General features: G+C 34.3%; 1 protein-coding gene across 2 annotated transcripts in view; it reads right to left on the bottom strand.

The window, feature by feature from the left end:
• The window catches only part of CACNA2D1 (calcium voltage-gated channel auxiliary subunit alpha2delta 1), a 501,786-nt gene that overhangs the window by 153,603 nt on the left and 329,666 nt on the right, over window positions 1-18,517 (bottom strand). The window lies entirely within an intron of this gene.

The raw sequence follows: 18,517 nt of genomic DNA, 5'->3' as shown, positions 1-18,517 counted from the left end.
ACAGATGAGAAGATACTCAACATCACTCATCATCTGGAAAAGGCAAATCAAAACTACAATGAGATACCACCGCACACCAGTCACAATGGCGGGTATCAAGAAGACAAGTACAAGTGTTAGTGAGGATATGGGCGAAAGGGAACACTTGGTGTGCCACTCATGGGAATGTAAACTGGTACAGCCACTATGGAAAAGAATAAGGAGGTTCACCAAAAAACTTAAAAATAGAAAAAGAATTTAAAAATAGAAAGACCTTATGATTTAGCAATTCCACTTCTGGGTATTTATCCAAAAACAAAACAAAACTAAATATGCCAACCGAACAAAACACACAAAAACATGAACTGGAAAAGATATATGCACACCTATGTTTACTGCAGCCTGGTTTATAATAGCCAAGGTTTGGGAGCAGCCCAGGTGTCTTTGGACAGGTAAATGAAAAAGATGTGGTGTGTGTGTATACAATAAAATATTTCACGGTGAAATATGACCCAGACATAAAAAGAATGAATGACATCTTGCCATTTGCAACAAAATGGATGGACCTGCAGTGTACTTTGCTAAGTGAAATGAACCACAGACAAATACCAAATCATTTCAATTGTATGTGGAATCTTAAAAACAAACAAAACAAAACAAAACAAAAAACACCACATGAATGAACAAAACAAAACTCAGAAACAGCAAACAGATCTGTGGTTGCTGAAGGGAGGAGGGTTCGGGGTGGGTGGGGGGTGAAGGAGGTCAAGAGATACAAAGTTTGAGTAATAAATTAAGTCACGGGGGCAGAATGTACAATATGGTGACTATAGTCAATATTGGATTGCATACTTGAAAGCAGCTAAGAATAAATCTTAAGAGTTCTCACTGCAAGACAGTTTTTTCTCTTTAACTTACCTTAGTGATAGATAACTAGACTTAATGTGATCATACCACAATGTATACATGGAACAAATCATTATGCTGTATACCTGAAACTACTAGATTGTTAAGTATCAATTATAATTCCATTCTTTAAAAAATGCTTCTGTATTTCATAAACTTTTTCTGAAATTTTTTCTACTTTTTAAAATTATATTTCTTTTAAAAAAAAGTAGCAATACCTTCTAGAAGATGGTAGGGATGTGTGTGTCTGAGAATCACGATGGGAACCAGGTATTTTTCTATTATCTATTTAAACTCATGTATACTTATAATGCACATAGTCAATACCATTTAACTTATTTTAAAAGCACTTAATTATAATAGCCCTTCTAGACACTGTCAAAACTTCAAACAAATTTGTGTGTGTGTGAGCACAGAAAAAAACATTTTTATGCCTTTGGAAATTCCAAATATGATGACATTGCCTTTCAACTTATCATTTCTTTGTAATTCTCAAAGCTTCTCCTGAACACAAATTTATTCCCTTCCTTCCAACGATGTGCCCAGTGATCCTTCCACCAACTGGAACCCATTTTATCATTTTACTATTTTTTAAACCAAATTTTAATATTTCCTGCTACTGGGGTGCCTGGGTGGCTCAGTGGGTTGTGCCTGCCTTCAGCTCAGGTCATGACCCCAGGGTCCTAGAATGGAGCCCTACATCAGGCTCCCTGCTCAGGGGTAAGTAAGCCTGCTTCTCCCTCTCCCTCTCCTCCTCCCCCTGCTCATGCTCTCTCTCCCTCTCAAATAAATAAAATCTTTAGGAAAAAAAAAAAGTCTGTTATTGTCTAAAATTTAGCATCTTTTATTTAATAAATCTTTCACAGGTATTACTAGCTGTTTGAGCATAAAAATGTGTTCTTAAAATGAAATCTTCTCTAAAATTTATGAACATTGTTATGGCCACTTCTAAACAATTCTTTCCCTTAGCTCAGAAAAAGTTGACATTTGTGCTATCAACATCAAAATATAGATTACGGGAGGATACTTTTTTTCCTAGCTTAAGGTATTTGGTGTTTTTTTGTTTTGTTTTGTTTTGTTTTTTAGATTCTATTTATTTGATAGAGAGGGCATGAGTGGTGGAGAGGGGCACAGGAAGAGGGAAGAGCCAACTCCACCCCAGGAGCAGGGAGCCCAATGCAGGGTTCAATCCCAGGACCCTGAGATCATGACCTGAGCCGAAGGCAGACGCTTAACTGACTGAGCCACCCCAGGGCCCCTAGCTTAAGGGGTTTTTAAATGAAATTTCAATCAATGCTGTTTTCTAGAAAAAATACCTCACTGGACGGCTATACATATATGAAATGTATACATATGTGCGTTTATACAAAGTAAAATCATGATTAAGATTTGAAATAGTATTTTAAGTATTTAAATTTTCAAAATATTTCAAAGTTTTATTTTTCTGACAAATGCATTAATGTCACCTTTCTAAATAAAAAGCTTAGAAATTTTTAGAACTTTTCACTTTTGAAATATATAAATCATAGTTAAGACCAGGAGTTTATGGTTATATATTTAAGATACAATGGCATCTAAATATTTGATACTCTTTTACATTGAAATATATACCTTACTATTTATATTAAACACAAATTAAGTGCAGATATAACACATATATAAATATAACACTCCTTTATAGACTTCTATCCTCAGGGAGCCTTCTTGTTATTTATAAGATTATATGAATAGATTACTTTTGTAGTAACTACAAAATTAAAATAAAATGAAAATATGAAGAAGAAAATAACTATGCACATATACTACTATATGTACTAAAAGAATCTTAAGTTTGAAATTAAGAATGTCTTGGTCATAACAGAATTTTCATCTTTTACTGTACCAAATCATCCTTCTGTATCTTTGCTGCTAGAGAAGGTCTAAACTCAGCACGGCCAAAATCTTGGGGATGTGGACAGAAGATGATGGGCCACACATGAGGTCTTCATTATTTCCCCATAAATTCAACAAATGAACACCAGTAAAATGCCAAATTAGACACAGAACTCATAAAACAAATGAAAACCTAAAGGTGTCAAAATGAAACTTTTAAATAACATAGTTCATCATTACATTGAAAATTATGAAGGCATACACAATTCCAATTTGTCCCACTGAAAACCTTTTTTTTTTTTCTCCCAGTTTTCATTAACACTTCCTGATTCATCATAAGACTGGACAGAAATATTTCAGTATTAAATGTATAAAAACATCTATATTCTTTCTATATATGTATTCTCTATAGCCAACTAACTCAGGATTTAAACTTAAATCTCTTATTTTGAAAAGGTCTTCTAGCATAGTGATTACAGTGTACATGTTAGTTCAATTATATTGTCATAAGTCATTAATGGTCTAATCATGTCAGTGGGAAGGGTTGTTATCACCACATATTGTAATAATTTAGAGTTTTTCTTTTAAAACAAACTGATAAATTAGAGCCTATCATTTCAACATGTAGGATTTATATATTTTTATAATTCTTCAATTTGACTGTTGACTTTGAAATGAACCAAAATACGGATTTAAAACTGTCAGTCTGAAATTAATCTATCATTCAATGTCCTAATAGAGAAAGCTTTGAGTTTTTATTTTCCCTAAGCAGTCATATTTTAAAAATGTGCATTAAAGAAAGAAAAACAGAATAAAAGATTGAAAATAAAAATACCATGACATTTATTTTATAGTTGCAGATAAATATGTCTGATAAGGGATTTAATATTTGGTAAATATCAAGCTTTAAAATTTATCTTAGAGATCAACTTTGAGATTAAAATTCTGATTTTCAAATATTTAGGGGAAAAAAATCCTGAAAAGCAGAGGAAGCCAGGTAGTTAGTCATTTTATAAACAGAATGATGGCACAAAAGTAAGATGAAAGAGTACTGTTTTAGAAATTAAGGAGGTAGAACCATCAGAGTATTGTTGCCAAGTGAATATGTGACTATGTATGCATATTTACATTATATATTATGTATAAGATTTTAGTGGGTAAAACATGAAAGTAGTTTGTGTGCTTTTCCTCACTCATCCTACAAACCCAGAGCTTATTGTTAGTGGGATCCAGGTAAGAAAGAGTGGTTAGTCTTTGCAGCATGTACTCACTCAACACAGGGACTTAGACTGATTCAGGTTTCATCCATTTCCACCCATATGGTCATGGGGAGGGAAGAGAGTTCCAGAAAATCTAACGCAGACATTTAAATTTACCAGCCAAAAAGCCACACACAGCACTACCACCATAACCACTGGGCAGCACCAGTCAAGAACAGGTTGCAAGCAGGACACGGCGTGATGCTTCAATTGGTCGAAAGAAAGAGACTCAGATAAGGATGACAAATGCGTCTCTACCAAACTTCGGCCCATAGCACAAAACCCTCAAAGCGCATCCATGGAGTGATTCTTTTTAATTTCATTAAAAACATAACGTATAAACTAGACAACAATGGCTTCTCTTTTAATTATGATTTAGATAGAAGAACACGGAAGGAACAACCTAATAAAAGGCTGTCAAAACTGCCTTTGCAATCATCTGTGGAACATGGTTCCATGGAGAAGACTGCTCTGATAAAGACAACAGAAGATGGCCACATACTGAAATTCTCAAAAGGTAGAAAGAAAATATTATTGTGATTATGCTATTATATAACACACAGTCCAAATAACTCATCTTTCTACCTAATTCCTAATGCTTACTACATAGCTTATACTCTATGTAGTTTGCTGTAATACTGTCATATACAAAATGCCCATAAGTCAGTTTTTTAACAGCCTTATTCTCATTCTTATATTTTGATTTTCTCATATTCTCTGTATAAATCAATACCAGTTATACAATTAGATCCTTGTAAACTAGTATACATTTATTCACATTTTCTTAGCACACACTAAAATAGACATCATTATCAATCTTAGCATATCCTTTTAGAGAAAAAGAGAAACAATGTACATAATGCCCTAATACCCAGATAGGTATTGCTAATACTACTCATTCTTAAGAATTGGCTTTATGGTAGCAAAATATTTTGTTTATCAGTTATGCTTATTAAACTTAACTGTTAAAGATCAAAATCTTGGGGCACCTGGGTGGCTCAGTCATTAAGCGTCTGCCTTCAACTTGGGTCATGGTCTCAGAGTCCTGGGACTGAGCCCTGCATCATTGGGCCCCCTTCTCAGCAGGAAGCCTGCTTTTCCCTCTCCCACTCCCCCTGCTTGTGTTCCCTCTCTCAGTGTCTCTCTGTCAAATAAATAAATAAAATCTTTAAAAACAAATAAAGATTAAAATCTGATCAACTCTGAAAATATACCACTTATTACAGAAAAGACTGCAAATTAAAAATTTATGTTCTTCAAAGTAAATATACTTTCAAATTCAGAGTTTCAGACTCAGTCTATCCATTAAAATACTAAAATCTTAAAATCTGCTGAAGTTCATGTTCACAAACTACAAAGGATATGGTAATAACCTTGACCAAAGAGCTATAAATATCAACTAATCAATATAAAATAATTCCTAGTTCACTGACACTGGAATTTAATTCTATAATTCAATACATTTTATTGAATATGTATTAAACATTGAATGAAATGAAAAAGAGGACATATAGGTGCTCAATTACACGTTAAGAACTTCCAGAGGACATTATTCATTAGACTAAGATTAAAATTAAAAAAAAAAAAAAGAAAAGAAAGCTTAGGTATAAATTAAGATTTATTTGTTTATTTGAGGGAGAGAGAGAGAACGTGTACATGAATGGGGAAAGGCAGACAGGGAGGGAGAGGGAGAGAATCTCAAGCAGACTCCCTGCTGGGTGTGGAGCCCTATCAGGGGCTCTATCCCATGACCCAGAGATTAGGACCAGAGCCAAAATCAAGAGTCAGATGCTTAACCAACTGAGTCACCCAGTCACCCCTATTGCTAAGTTTTCTTAGGAAAATGAGGGCTGTTAATATAGGATGTATTTTGTTTTAACACTCATCTAACAATGGCCTGCTTATTTTGAGTGTTTTTTTTTTTAATCCTCTTAACAATCCTCTTAACCGAGATAAGCACTAGAGGTATATATCAAAATATTCTCACAAACGCCAACTTTATTTTTGCTAAATCGTTGTTAATTTAAATATTCATGAGACTACCATTTTCCTTTAATTATTTTAAAATTTCCCTACCCCTTAATTTTTTTTTTTAATTTTTGGTACCATTCTCTATTTCTATTAAAGGCTATCCACTGTACTCCAAACTTTACCATTGCAGTACTACTCAATTTTTCTACTTCAGAAATATATCAAAATTTTTCAAAAACAACCTACACATCCTTCTGAGAATAAAAAGTATCAGACAATAGGGTTAATAAATTTAGACTCAAGATTTTAACAGGGCTTGGTTTAAATAACAAACCATAATAGAAGTTAAATACATAATAGAAGTGAATAATAGAAGTGAAATACAAGTAAGTATGATCTGTGACTTCACTACAACTAAAATAAATAGCTTCCTACATTACGATGATTACATACCTAATGTTTGCATGGTCTTTTAAAATTATAGATGGCTATCACTCAGTTCTATCAATTATATACTTGAGAGAAGTTTCTAAGTCTCAAACATTGTAGTTCCATATTGCGAGTTATATTTTAAATTGATTGCAAAAATTTTGGCCCTTTGGGGAATCATTTTATGTTTCAAACAGCTATCAATCCTTTTGAATTAAATGTGATGAAAAAATTGACTGCTTTTTAATATGGTAATTATTTTATTTTTTATTCCCTAGACTAGAAAACTGGTTTTGAAGCTAATTATAAAAAAGGAATTTTTAGGTCAAAATACCAGAAATAACACATATGCAAAATAATTGCTTAAAAGTTCACATTTAGAAAGTAAGCATTTGGTTTTTTTTTAAAGATTTTACTTCTTTGAGCCAGAAAGGCAATGCACACACACACCAGCAGGGGGAGGGGAGAGGCAGAAGGAGAAGCAAGGGCTCCACTGAGCAGGGAGCCTGATACAGGTTCTATCCCAGGACTTGGAGATTCTGACCTGAGCCAAAGGCAGATGCTCAACCAAGTCAGATGCCCCAAGAAAACCATTTTATGAAAAAATGTTATTTTAAATTTAATGATACAAAAACTTCAAACAATAAATGACAAAAATACAGAAGAGAAAAGATTTTTTCCATTAACTTTTCCATTAGAAATGGAAAAAGATGGCATGCGTGTGCTGAAAAATTATCAAACACCACTTTTTCTTGTCAGTTGTTTCTTAGCTTGCGGTGCAGCTGATAAGCAAAGAAGGTCTAAAAATTAAATTATTCTGGAGTAAGGATGTTCTTCGATGGGTTAAGGATGCCCTCCAATCAGAAGAGATAAAAAATTAAATAGAGAAGTCATTTTAAGAATTAAAAAATACCATTTAGGGGCGCCTGGGTGGCTCAGTTGGCTTAACGACTGACTCTTAATTTGGCTCAGGTCATGATCCCAGTGTCATGCGATCAAAGCCATGCTCCACTCTGAGCAGGGAGTCTACTTATTGCTTCTCTCTCCCTCTGTCTCTGCCCCTCCTCCCAAACAAGCACTCTCTCACTCTCTCTCAAATCTTTAAAACAAAATGAAAAAAAAAAAATGCAGATACCACTGAATACAATATTACTTTCTTTAAAAAATAAAGCCTTCCAGGGGCGCCTGGGTGGCTCAGTGGGTTAAGCCGCTGCCTTCGGCTCAGGTCATGATCTCAGGGTCCTGGGATCGAGTCCCACATCGGGCTCTCTGCTCAGCAGGGAGCCTGCTTCCCTCTCTCTCTCTCTCTCTGCCTGCCTCTCCATCTACTTGTGATTTCTCTCTGTCAAATAAATAAATAAAATCTTTTAAAAAAAATTACAAAAAAAATAAAAATAAAAATAAAAAATAAAGCCTTCCACTATTTGTGTAATTCTCCTGGAGTCTTATTGTCTCTATCCTAAGTGGCCTGATAACTGCTGATCATTTCCACATTACTGGCAATGATCACCAAGAAAGTACAGAAACAACAATGGGTCTTCACAGACTTGGAAGAGTAGATATGGAACATTTCTTCTGGCATGTTCCAGACCCAGGGAAGAGGAGACAAGAAAGGGCCCCAGTGTCCATGGGAGCTAATAAAGAACTTCTCCCAACTTCCACTTACAATCATTGACAAGAAAGAAAAACCACTTTTACACAGGAATGAAATAACCAGCAAGGCCTATATCACTCTATCTTTCCAATGCTATATACCTTAAGCACTATTTTTTTAAAGGGTCACATATTATTCATTAAGTTAAATAAAATAGAACTTCGTTTGCTCTACTGAAAGTACTGACTAAATTCAATTTCAATACTTGCGTAGCTCACAGTCCCTGAACTTTTAAAATATGATCTATCTTGAGATAAAATAGTGCTGGAATCTTTAGTCCACTCAAAGTCTTTCTTTTTAAATAGGACTTTGAAAGATCTTTTAAATGCCTTTTTATCTCTAGGGAGAAATCTGCTAAGATTTTATACAAGAAGCAAAATGCCAGATGATTAAAAATTCTCATCTCAAATTCCAGGCCTCCGTTTTCTCTCCAATTGTCAATCCCTTTTTAATTTGCTGTGAACAGTACTGTCAGTCTGTTTGGAAAGCTATTCTAATTTAAGATTTCATTATCTCTCTTCTTCAACCTTTGAATGGCCTGTCACTTGTTATATGCATCATAGAAAGCTAGCCAAGTACACTTCTGATTTCCAGCTATCAAATTTACAAAGGAATTGCATTGTACACACATCCTTTTATACTGTGCCTCCATGTTCCCTCTCAAATTTCTTTAGAGAAACAAAAAAACAGTTCATTTTTATTTATTCTTCCCACTCAACTGTAAGCAAAAGTGTAGCAGTTACTGGACCTTTTACAAATTCTTATTCTTGTTAAAAAATAAACTAAAAAAAAAAAAAATCAGAGTATTTTCTTTTTCACACAGTTCCCAGTAAGGTATGAGAAATAAAAGAAATTAAGGACATTTAATAAACATGCTGTATAATATTTTATCTCTTCCTTCAGAAGAAAACAGAAATATCAACTCTGAAAACAAGTGAAGATCTAGGATATTCCTTAGTGAGTTATATGCATACTAGACCAAGAGCTGAGATTTATATGATCTAAACATGGATGTCAGCCTGATTAGATGAGGTTTACATTTAGTTCAGTACCAAAATTAACCATGTATGTTGACAAAAATTTCTAAACACCTTTCTAAGTACTCTTGACTTAGAAAACATTTTTCATGGAGCTCCTAACCGGAGAATTTCCATTTGGCCAAATATGTAACATGAAGAGAAAAATTATGTAATGAAATCTAGTATAAAAAGATACAGTAAAACATTATGAACGATGCCACATTTTATGCCCCAATTTTGTCTGATTTTGGTAGCATCTGCTAAGATGGGCATGAAGCATGTAGATGTTACCATTGTCCTATAGTTCCCATGGTTCCTAGGAGGCCATTCTAAAATGCCACCCAGGGCTATGGAGTTAACTAGCATTAAGTTTTCACCATATAAAGAGGTGTCTGTTGAGTCAAAGGAACTAGAGAAGAGAAGAACCCAGCAAGAAATGTCTCAATAACCCATAAATCGCTCCTCAAAAGAAAAAGTTAAAATTACCTGTAAGACCCATCTTCTACCCAGCTCTGGCCTAAAGCCACCCAGCCCAGCAACAAGGATCTTCTACCTTCCCTTCCTCTCCTTGCTTCTACCTGGTGGGGGTAAAATTCAGAGAATGGCTAGGAAATGCTCACCCCCTTGGCCCCTTTTCTACTGTAGGCTTCCATTAGCTCTCATCTAGAACAGGGGAGAAGAGTTAATAAATACCAAGTCAAACTGGGAATTTTGACTATTACATGGGAATGCACATTTTGATTTCTGAGTTGAAACTTTTTAAACTGTTTTTAGGACTTCAAGTGACCAAGGCCACTTTATTATTATAAAGTCCCAAGGAAAGTCCCTTTTATTCACAGTCACTGACTAGAAAAGTTTAGGAGGCTAACAAAATAAAGTTACATTGTCACAACAAACCATGTGTACACAAGAAAGTAATTCCTATAGAACATAAAGTTAGTTATAAATTTTATGAAAATTATTGTGCCCACCTGTCATTAGTAGAAGATCTTCCGAGTAAAGAGGTTAAGTGTAATAAATGAAATACATACTTGTGAGATGTTAATGTGACATGGTCATATAAAATGGAAAACATTGGGTAAAATGACTTAAATTTTGTTTAGAACATGCCATAAAAATTGCTAGAAATAGTGAGTCATTGACAGTAATATGGCAGGTGATACAAAAGATAGAAGCAACCACCATTATATACGTTTACATAAAAGAGTTGAGTGAACCTTCAACAGTAGCTCTCTCAAGAGCTAATTTACAACTTTTTTTTTTTTTTAAGATTTTATTTATTTGACAGACAGAGATCACAAGTAGGCAGAGAGAGGAAGGGAAACAGGTTCTCTGCTGAGCAGAGAGTCCGATGTGGGGCTCGATCCCAGGACCCTGGGATCATGACCTGAGCTGAAGGCAGAGGCTTAACCCAGTGAGCCACCCAGGCGCCCCTAATTTACAACTTTTTAAAGCGAGCTACAGATTTTTGTAATTCTAAATATCATAATGGGTTAAAATATCCCTCAAGTTTCAATCAAGGGACTTCGCAAATTAAACCAGGTATGGAGTGTTCCAAAATGTAATCAATTTGTAGTGTGCATAGAACAATCATATCTGCACAAAACAGTAAACAATTTGTCAGCACCATTCTGGACACTGGGCACCATGATCAATTGAAGGCCTAGACAATCGGGTTGTTGGAATAGTCTTCTGCCCGCTTTTAAATGTGACAAAACAAAAATGAGACAAAACCACACTTCAGGAACTATAAATTTCAATCTCTACATCTGCAAAGCCTACATATCCACTCAGTAACTTAGGTAATTCTCCAGGAAAATGATCGATCTGATCATTACTATAGAAGGTTAGAATTGCAAGTTTATTGCCGTTTCAGTCAAGTCTACTCATTTGTTCAGTTTGGTGAACATTAATTGGTTTCCAGGGCACAAGTGCTTAAAGAGGAAGCACAGAAATTGTGATTCTGAATCAGAATGCAAAAAGGGTGGGTATAAACCCAAATATAACAGATGAGTATTTCTCAACTATTATATTTTAGTACAAAGTATGAAATACCCAACTGAACTTTCTCATAGCTTGTTTTTATTCTTTTAAAACACAAGTTTAAGACTACAGCATTTTTTTCTCAGGAAGTAAATTTGGGTTTTAGTCAGCCCGGACTACCATAACAAAATACCATTGACTGGGTGGCTTAAAGAAATTTATTTTCTCACAGTTCTAGGGCTGAGAAATCAAAGATCAAGGTGCCTGCCTTTTTGAATTCCTATGAGAGCATTCTTTTCAGGCTCGTAGACAGCTGCCTTCTTATGCCTTCACATGACCTTTCCTCTGTGTGAGTACATATACAAACCTCTTTTAGAAGGCTACCAATCCTGCAAGATTCGGGGCCCAACCGTATCAGCTCATTTTACCATCATTACTTCCACACAGCTCCTATGTTTGTGTCCTCCCAAAATTCCTAGGTGGAATCCCCACGTGATAGCATTAGAAGTAGGGCCTTTGAGAAGTCATCAGAGATAAAGGAGTTTATGAAGATAGAACCTCCAAAGCAAGATTAGGGTCTTCCCAAGAAGAGGAAGAGAGATCAGAGCTCACGTGCTCGCTCTCTCCAAGTGTACAAAGAGGTCATTCGAGCATACAGCAAGATGGTGGCCATCTGCAAACCGGATAGAGAACCCTCAACAGGAACCAAATCCACGAGCACCTTCATCTTGGACTTCACACCTTCCAGAACCATAAGAAAGAGTATCTACTGTTTAAGCCACTCAGTCTATGGTATTTTGTTAAAGTAGACTGAACTCTAACAGTATCAGTAAAAATCAAAGTCTAAGCAATTATCCATTGGGCTGTATATGACAAAGACCTTTGCTGCCTTATCCACAAGGGATTCCCTTTATTTTAAAATATCTGCTCCCTACTCCTAACCCAGGAAGTACCTATACGCCTTGCCTACTTTTAAAAAGAACATTTCTTATTCTATCATGTAGCCCATTCTATTGTTTATTTGCTCATTTTATGTTCCACTCCCACCCACTACAGGCAAAATAAGGAGAACATGTTATAATTTTTCTCCTCATGATACACATTGAACATACCTGAAATTAATCTCAAATTAGTGAACTTTCACTTAATCATTGCCTGCTTTGGAGGTAACTCAGTAATATCACAGTTCATAAAAAAAACCCCTGAGGTCCAGGTTATCTTATCATGAACTTTCTTAGATTTCTACACTAATACTAGATAGTTAATAACATTTTACCCAAATGTAATACTGCTATATTATAAAAGTGTTATTTTTCTTAGCACATATAAAAGCAATCTATATTATTCAGTATTTTGAGAGCAGAGCACAACTCTGATTTTTGTCTAGAGATTTTGGGTTTTTTTCTGAGCTATCTCATAAATAATTCAAAATATTTCTTAAATACACCAAATACAAATGAAAGATACACTCTCATGAGATGAATGAAATTAAAATGTACCAATAATCATTATAGTCAATAGAAGAAAATGCATATTTCAAAACCAAACACTATGTGAAAAAACATTTTAGCTCTACAATTGATAACTCTTTTTTGTTAACTTTTAAAAATCTACTTCGGTTATAACCAAACCAGTTACATCCCAAGTAATCTGCCTTATTCATATTAATAATTCTAAGTTACACCAAATAATCCTGTTTCCCATGGCTGTGTTTCCTTCAAATCGCTTATTATCCAAGAACTCACAATTTTACTCTTTAATTTCAGTTCATTAAAGAAAAGACATATGAGACAAACTTTATTTCTAAGTTAACTACAATTTAAAAACTAAGACTATACACTGTAAGTGAGTATTTTACCAATAGGATGTAAAGTTTCTTCTTACCAAATATATTTGGTGAAGCAATACTATAAAGTAACATCAATCTAGTGAAATTTTTTCACATGTACTCTAATTTGTTGAAAAAAAATTACAGATGTAAATCCAGCCTTTTGCCCCAAGAGCACCAAATTATATATATATATAGATATATATATATATATATATATATATCTACATATATATATATTTTTTTTAAGATAGTTTACATCTATCTTTACAGTTGTTGGAACTGTCAAGTCAGACAGCCTTATTTGGAGCATGCCAATCATTTAAAATATTAACTTTCTAAAACTATAAAAGAGATTATTACCCATATTATTCTTTATTAGAATAATAAAATGAGTTGTTTAAAACAAACATAAACTATTAATTAGCACTCTACAATTAAATGATGTCCATCTCTTGCAAGAGATTTGTTGTTAAAATTTATAAAGATCGAAAAGCTAGCTATACAATTGTCAGCAAAGGCAGGGTAGGTTTTTACTCCATTCTTTTTACTGATATCATTTGAGATATTGTGGCTATAAAGACAAAATAAATCAACATCAAGATAAATTGCAATGGCAATATTAGTCATTTTAATTACTAATTTTAATCATTAATATTAATTTTATTAGCTAATCAGTTTATTAATTAAAATTGATTTTATTTGTAAGTTCAATTCGTAAGTATTGTTAGTAAAGCAAAGGAGACTTTAAAAGACAATACAATTAATTAAAAAAAAAGACAATACAACTCCTGATAATTGTCTCCCTTTATCAAAATGAGTACTCCCTTTTGATAAAAGTTCATTTTTTCCATTTCTAAAATGGAAATAATTGTCTTGCTTACATTACAATGTGTAAGGACAAAAGTATTGAGTACCTGAAAATGTTATGCAATTTGGAATTATTATTTCCCTTGTTACTGAAGATTCTTTTGGAACTATAATTATTCTATAAATAAAAATTTCTATTGATAGAGGACTATAGAGCATTCTATGAAGACATTTCCTATACTTCGATCTAAAGAAATTTAAAAAATAAAGTTCTGTAACTGAAACCAAATGGTCTGAATATTCAGTCCTTCTTTTACTAGTTTCTATGTGTTTTTTTTTACAGTCCAACAGATAAATTGGATCTGAAAATTAATTATGGCTTGAAAGCCTTTGAAAATAAAAGTACCAACCAGCGAAATTATAAAAAATGAACACTTTCAGATATGGTTCTAATTAAATGTACTACTCTAAAACTGTAAATATATCAATGAGCAAAGATAATCACATGCAATTCTTGGGACTTTAAAAAGTAATTGCCTCTAAGAAATTAGAACAGGACATTCCTTACGAGAATAAAGTCAGTCACATAACTATCTTAGTGAAAGAAGAGGCTGTTTCCTTCAGTTAAGCCTTCAATTAAAGTAAGCTTTCACATTTATTAAATTCAGAAACCTAGAGCAATCCTGTAAATCTGATATATTCCAATGAACCGCATGAAGAATACCAGTAATTATTAAATTTCAAGATCTTGTTGACATTTCTGATTTTACTCCTGTGTCATTTACTCCCACGGTCCATAACATGGAATATGAATTTTAAAAGAGTAGAGGCCAGGCAAGGTCAGAGTCTCACTGATGAGATTTCAACAAAGGGGGAGAAGCCAATATAAGATAAATGAGACTAAATAAATAATCCAAGACAGAGTCTTTTCTTTTTTTTTAATTAAGACACGTTCCCAAGTATATCTCAGACTTCTAAAAACACCTATTTAAATGTTTTATCTCATTTTCTAAATCAAAGTATTTTTTATTCTCTGAGACTATTAAGTCTTCAGCATATATGTGCACAGTTTAAACTGCAAAGAAAAACATTTATAGAATTCAAAACTTTTGCAACATACTAACAACAACAAAAAAACACCCTAAACCTATGTATACTGTGTCACAGTGTTATTTTTAAAAATTATGTTTCGATTCACTTTGTGTCCATTTTTATGTCTCTTCCAGTATATACCAGAGGAAGACTAACTATGAATGTGATTTCAACAACAACAGAAACAAGAAATCAAAGAGGGGGGATAAAAAGAGTAAGAAAATAAAGATTCTCATGTAGAACACATTACCTTACTAAGCCCAGTGGACAATTCCGTCTCCCAAATAACGCTGAGTTAAAATTAACTCAAAAGTAAAATAATCAAGAATTTCATTTACTATAGTGATTGAAAATATAAAGACTGGAATTAGACTTTTTTGAAGTTGGACCCCATCTCTTATTAATAATATGGCTTTTCCTTGAAGAGTGCTTCAGTTTTCCGTTCTTCAAAATTACTTTAACAATGTTATAGTAAATAAAGGAGATACTATATTTAAAGATACTATATTAAAAAGGTTGGCGTGGAGTCAAACAACTACAAATTCAGAAAAAATGGTGTCCTTAACTAACCAGACCAGTGGAATTGTGGACTCTTCTGACCCTGTTGTTCACAAAATGTACACACAAGGTAACTTACTAGACTGGTAAATTAGGCACTAACTATCTATGGAAAAAATGAGAAATCTCTTTTTTCATTTATTTCTCCAATATGTCATTGAGAAACTAAGCACAGTCACTTTATTTTTTCTGGGTAATCTATTACTGAGGAGAAATCTTTCTCCTATTTTCATCCTTCTAATGCCTTACCAAGAATCTCTAAGTTGAGGAAAAAAGCAAGTTGAAAAGCAGTATAAAAAATCTTACTTGGACAATTAGCTGCTGCATTTACTCTATAGGACTGTGGCCCCTACCTGTTAATCATGACAAATAGTCATTAGCTTCAGGAGGTACCACTGCTGGAGATTTTAATTTTCTATGTTAAATATGTGTGCTATATTAAAATTTGCCATTATGGTATATGCTTTTTAGAGAGGGAAATTCTAATGAAAATTTTCAGAATTTCTTGACAACCCCTCATAGATTGCCTGAACCACAAGGAAATTTTTCTACAGAGAGGAAAATAGATTTACTGCTCTATAGGAATGTGAACTAGAGAAAGTACAGGGAGCCTCATTATTCTGTGTAACTGAAGGGAGGGAACTGGGCTGAGTGGGTCAGGGAGGTAACAGAATCTGTATACCATACTGGTCTGAAATGGTGTCTCATGTGCCATCTAGACCAGGAAGTAAGCTACTGGCCTTAGAGAAGCATTAGTAAGTAGGCTCAAGCCCTTCTGCTAAGTTTCACCAGTGAAGGCCATCCATGTCCATCAAGGAACAGTGCTGTGGCCCACTATTTCTTTCAACCCTATCCAACGTGGGAAGAATCAGCATGGAGACAAAGCTCTTCAAAACATCCCTCCCAACTTCCCCAAACCTCCACATTCACACGCAAGCAGATTAAAACCTCAATACAGTTGACCTTGTTATTTTTCTTTTCTTCTAGCACAACAAACAATCTATGGACTTACTCAGAGAATCCATCGAGCCTACAGATACTGGACAGACCTCCTCTCCAGAACATAAGGGGTTAAGTAGGTAGGGCTCAATTCATGCCCTATTTATTTCAGTCATAGTGGTTCTTGTTTTAATTTCTTTTTACATATTTTTCCATGCAAATATATATTTTAACAAAATGTTCCATAGATTATTACAAAAAAAAAAAAATGACTTGAGTATCTTTTTGGTAATGCTACTGATTTTCAGGAGTAAGGAAAAAATAAATCTCCAAACATGAGACAACAAAACAGAAGCACAATAAGAACAGCTTTCTACCAAACTGAAAACATTGAAGTTGGCCTCAATTTCTTCAACATAGTAATACAGAACCACACCCTCCCTCCACCCAAAATAAAACCCCGTGCCAGGAAATCCGTAGAGTATGGACAAAAAATTATTTTGACTCAAAACTTCCATATCTAGCCAGTGTGTTCTTCTCATATGAATTCAACAGGAAGATAATACCTTAAATCAATAAGATTATTTTGTTGGCATACCCAACAAACAATGGATAAAAAAATCTGAAATGAAGGCCAATAAAATTTTTTAAAAATTAGAAACCATCATATAGCTCAGTATTGTCTGAATAGTTGTAACAATTACAAAATGCAATGGCAAATATCAAGATAATGCTTTTTAAAAAGTACACAATGATCAAAGTTTAAAAAAAAAATCTGAACCTAAATCCCAGGTAATTCCTAAATGGATCTAGAATTAACAGTAAAGAAGTCTAATTATGTTTAATTCTCATGTAACAACAGAAACTACCTATATACATCATTTTGTTTCTTTTTTTATCAAGAGAAAAGTCTTACACTTAAAACCTTAAAAGAACTGATAGGAAGAAAACATTGTGTACTTTTTCAAAATTAAAAACAGAATAAATACAGTAATTTGATCAAGAGGAAATTTGTTATGAGAAGAATCACACATACATTTCAAATTCCCTTAAAAAAAAAAAGATTGTATTTATTTATTTGACAGAGGGAGAGAGATCACAAGTAGGCAGAGAGGCAGGCAGAGAGAGAGGGGGAAGCAGGCTCCTTGCCGAGCAGAGAGCCCAAAGTGGGGCTCGATCCCAAGACCCTGAGATCATGACCTGAGCTGAAGGCAGAGACTTAACCCACTGAGCCACCCAGGCACTCCTCAAATTCCCTTTTAAACAATCTCACAGTGAGTCCAAAGTATAAATGATAATTTATATTCTTAGTCCCTATACTTAGTCTCCTGTGCTTTAATAAATTTGAATTATAATTAATAGGAGCAACAAACATTTAAATAGCACCTACTACCAGGCTGGAAAACAAGTATATTAACCTCCTTTATCCTCACTCATCTTTTAGGTTAGTTATCTTATTCCCATTTTACAGGTGAGAAAATGCTTGCACAGAAATTTATAGCATTTGCTCAAGAAAAAAAATACTGCAGGGGTGCCTGGATGGCTCAGTCCATTAAACATCTGCCTTGGGCTCAGACCTGGGATCAAGTCTCACATTGGACTCCCTGTTCAGCAGGGAACTTGCTTCTCCCTCTCCCTCTGCCTGCTGCTCCCCAAGCTTCTGGGTGTATGCATTCTCTCTCTCTCTCTCTTTCTCTCTGTGTCAAATAAATAAAATATTTAAAAAAGAAAAGAAAGGAAAAAATATTTCAAAAGGGCACTTGGGTGGTTCAGTAGCTTAATCGTCTACCTTTAGTTCAGGTCGTGATCCTGGGGTCCAGGGATCTAGCCCTACTTCAGGCTCCCTGCTCAGCAGGGAGTCTGTCCCTGCCTTCTCTGTCTGCATGCCCCCTGCCCTTGTGCGGTCTCTCAAGTAAATAAAAATCTAAAAAAACAAACAAACAAACAACAACAACAAAAAAAAACAAAAACAACCCTGCAAAAATTTAGCTTTGAACTCAGGCCATCTGGCTCCAGAACCCAGGAAGTTATAGATACCCAATTCATTCTACTGCCTCTCTAATTAAGAGGAATGTAAGAAGCACACTTTAAAAAATCTCAAATGGTCCTTTCTTCTTACTAATTACTTAGACAAGCAGGGAGAGTAGAAACTGGTCAGAGAAGGGTGAACATGGGAGACCAGGGCTATGACTGAACAAAGCCCCTGCTTTCGGGGTCT

Source organism: Mustela nigripes, chromosome 4 (assembly GCF_022355385.1).
Source record: "Mustela nigripes isolate SB6536 chromosome 4, MUSNIG.SB6536, whole genome shotgun sequence".
Classification (NCBI taxonomy): domain Eukaryota; kingdom Metazoa; phylum Chordata; class Mammalia; order Carnivora; family Mustelidae; genus Mustela; species Mustela nigripes.
This window is presented reverse-complemented; position numbering and strand designations above follow the sequence as displayed.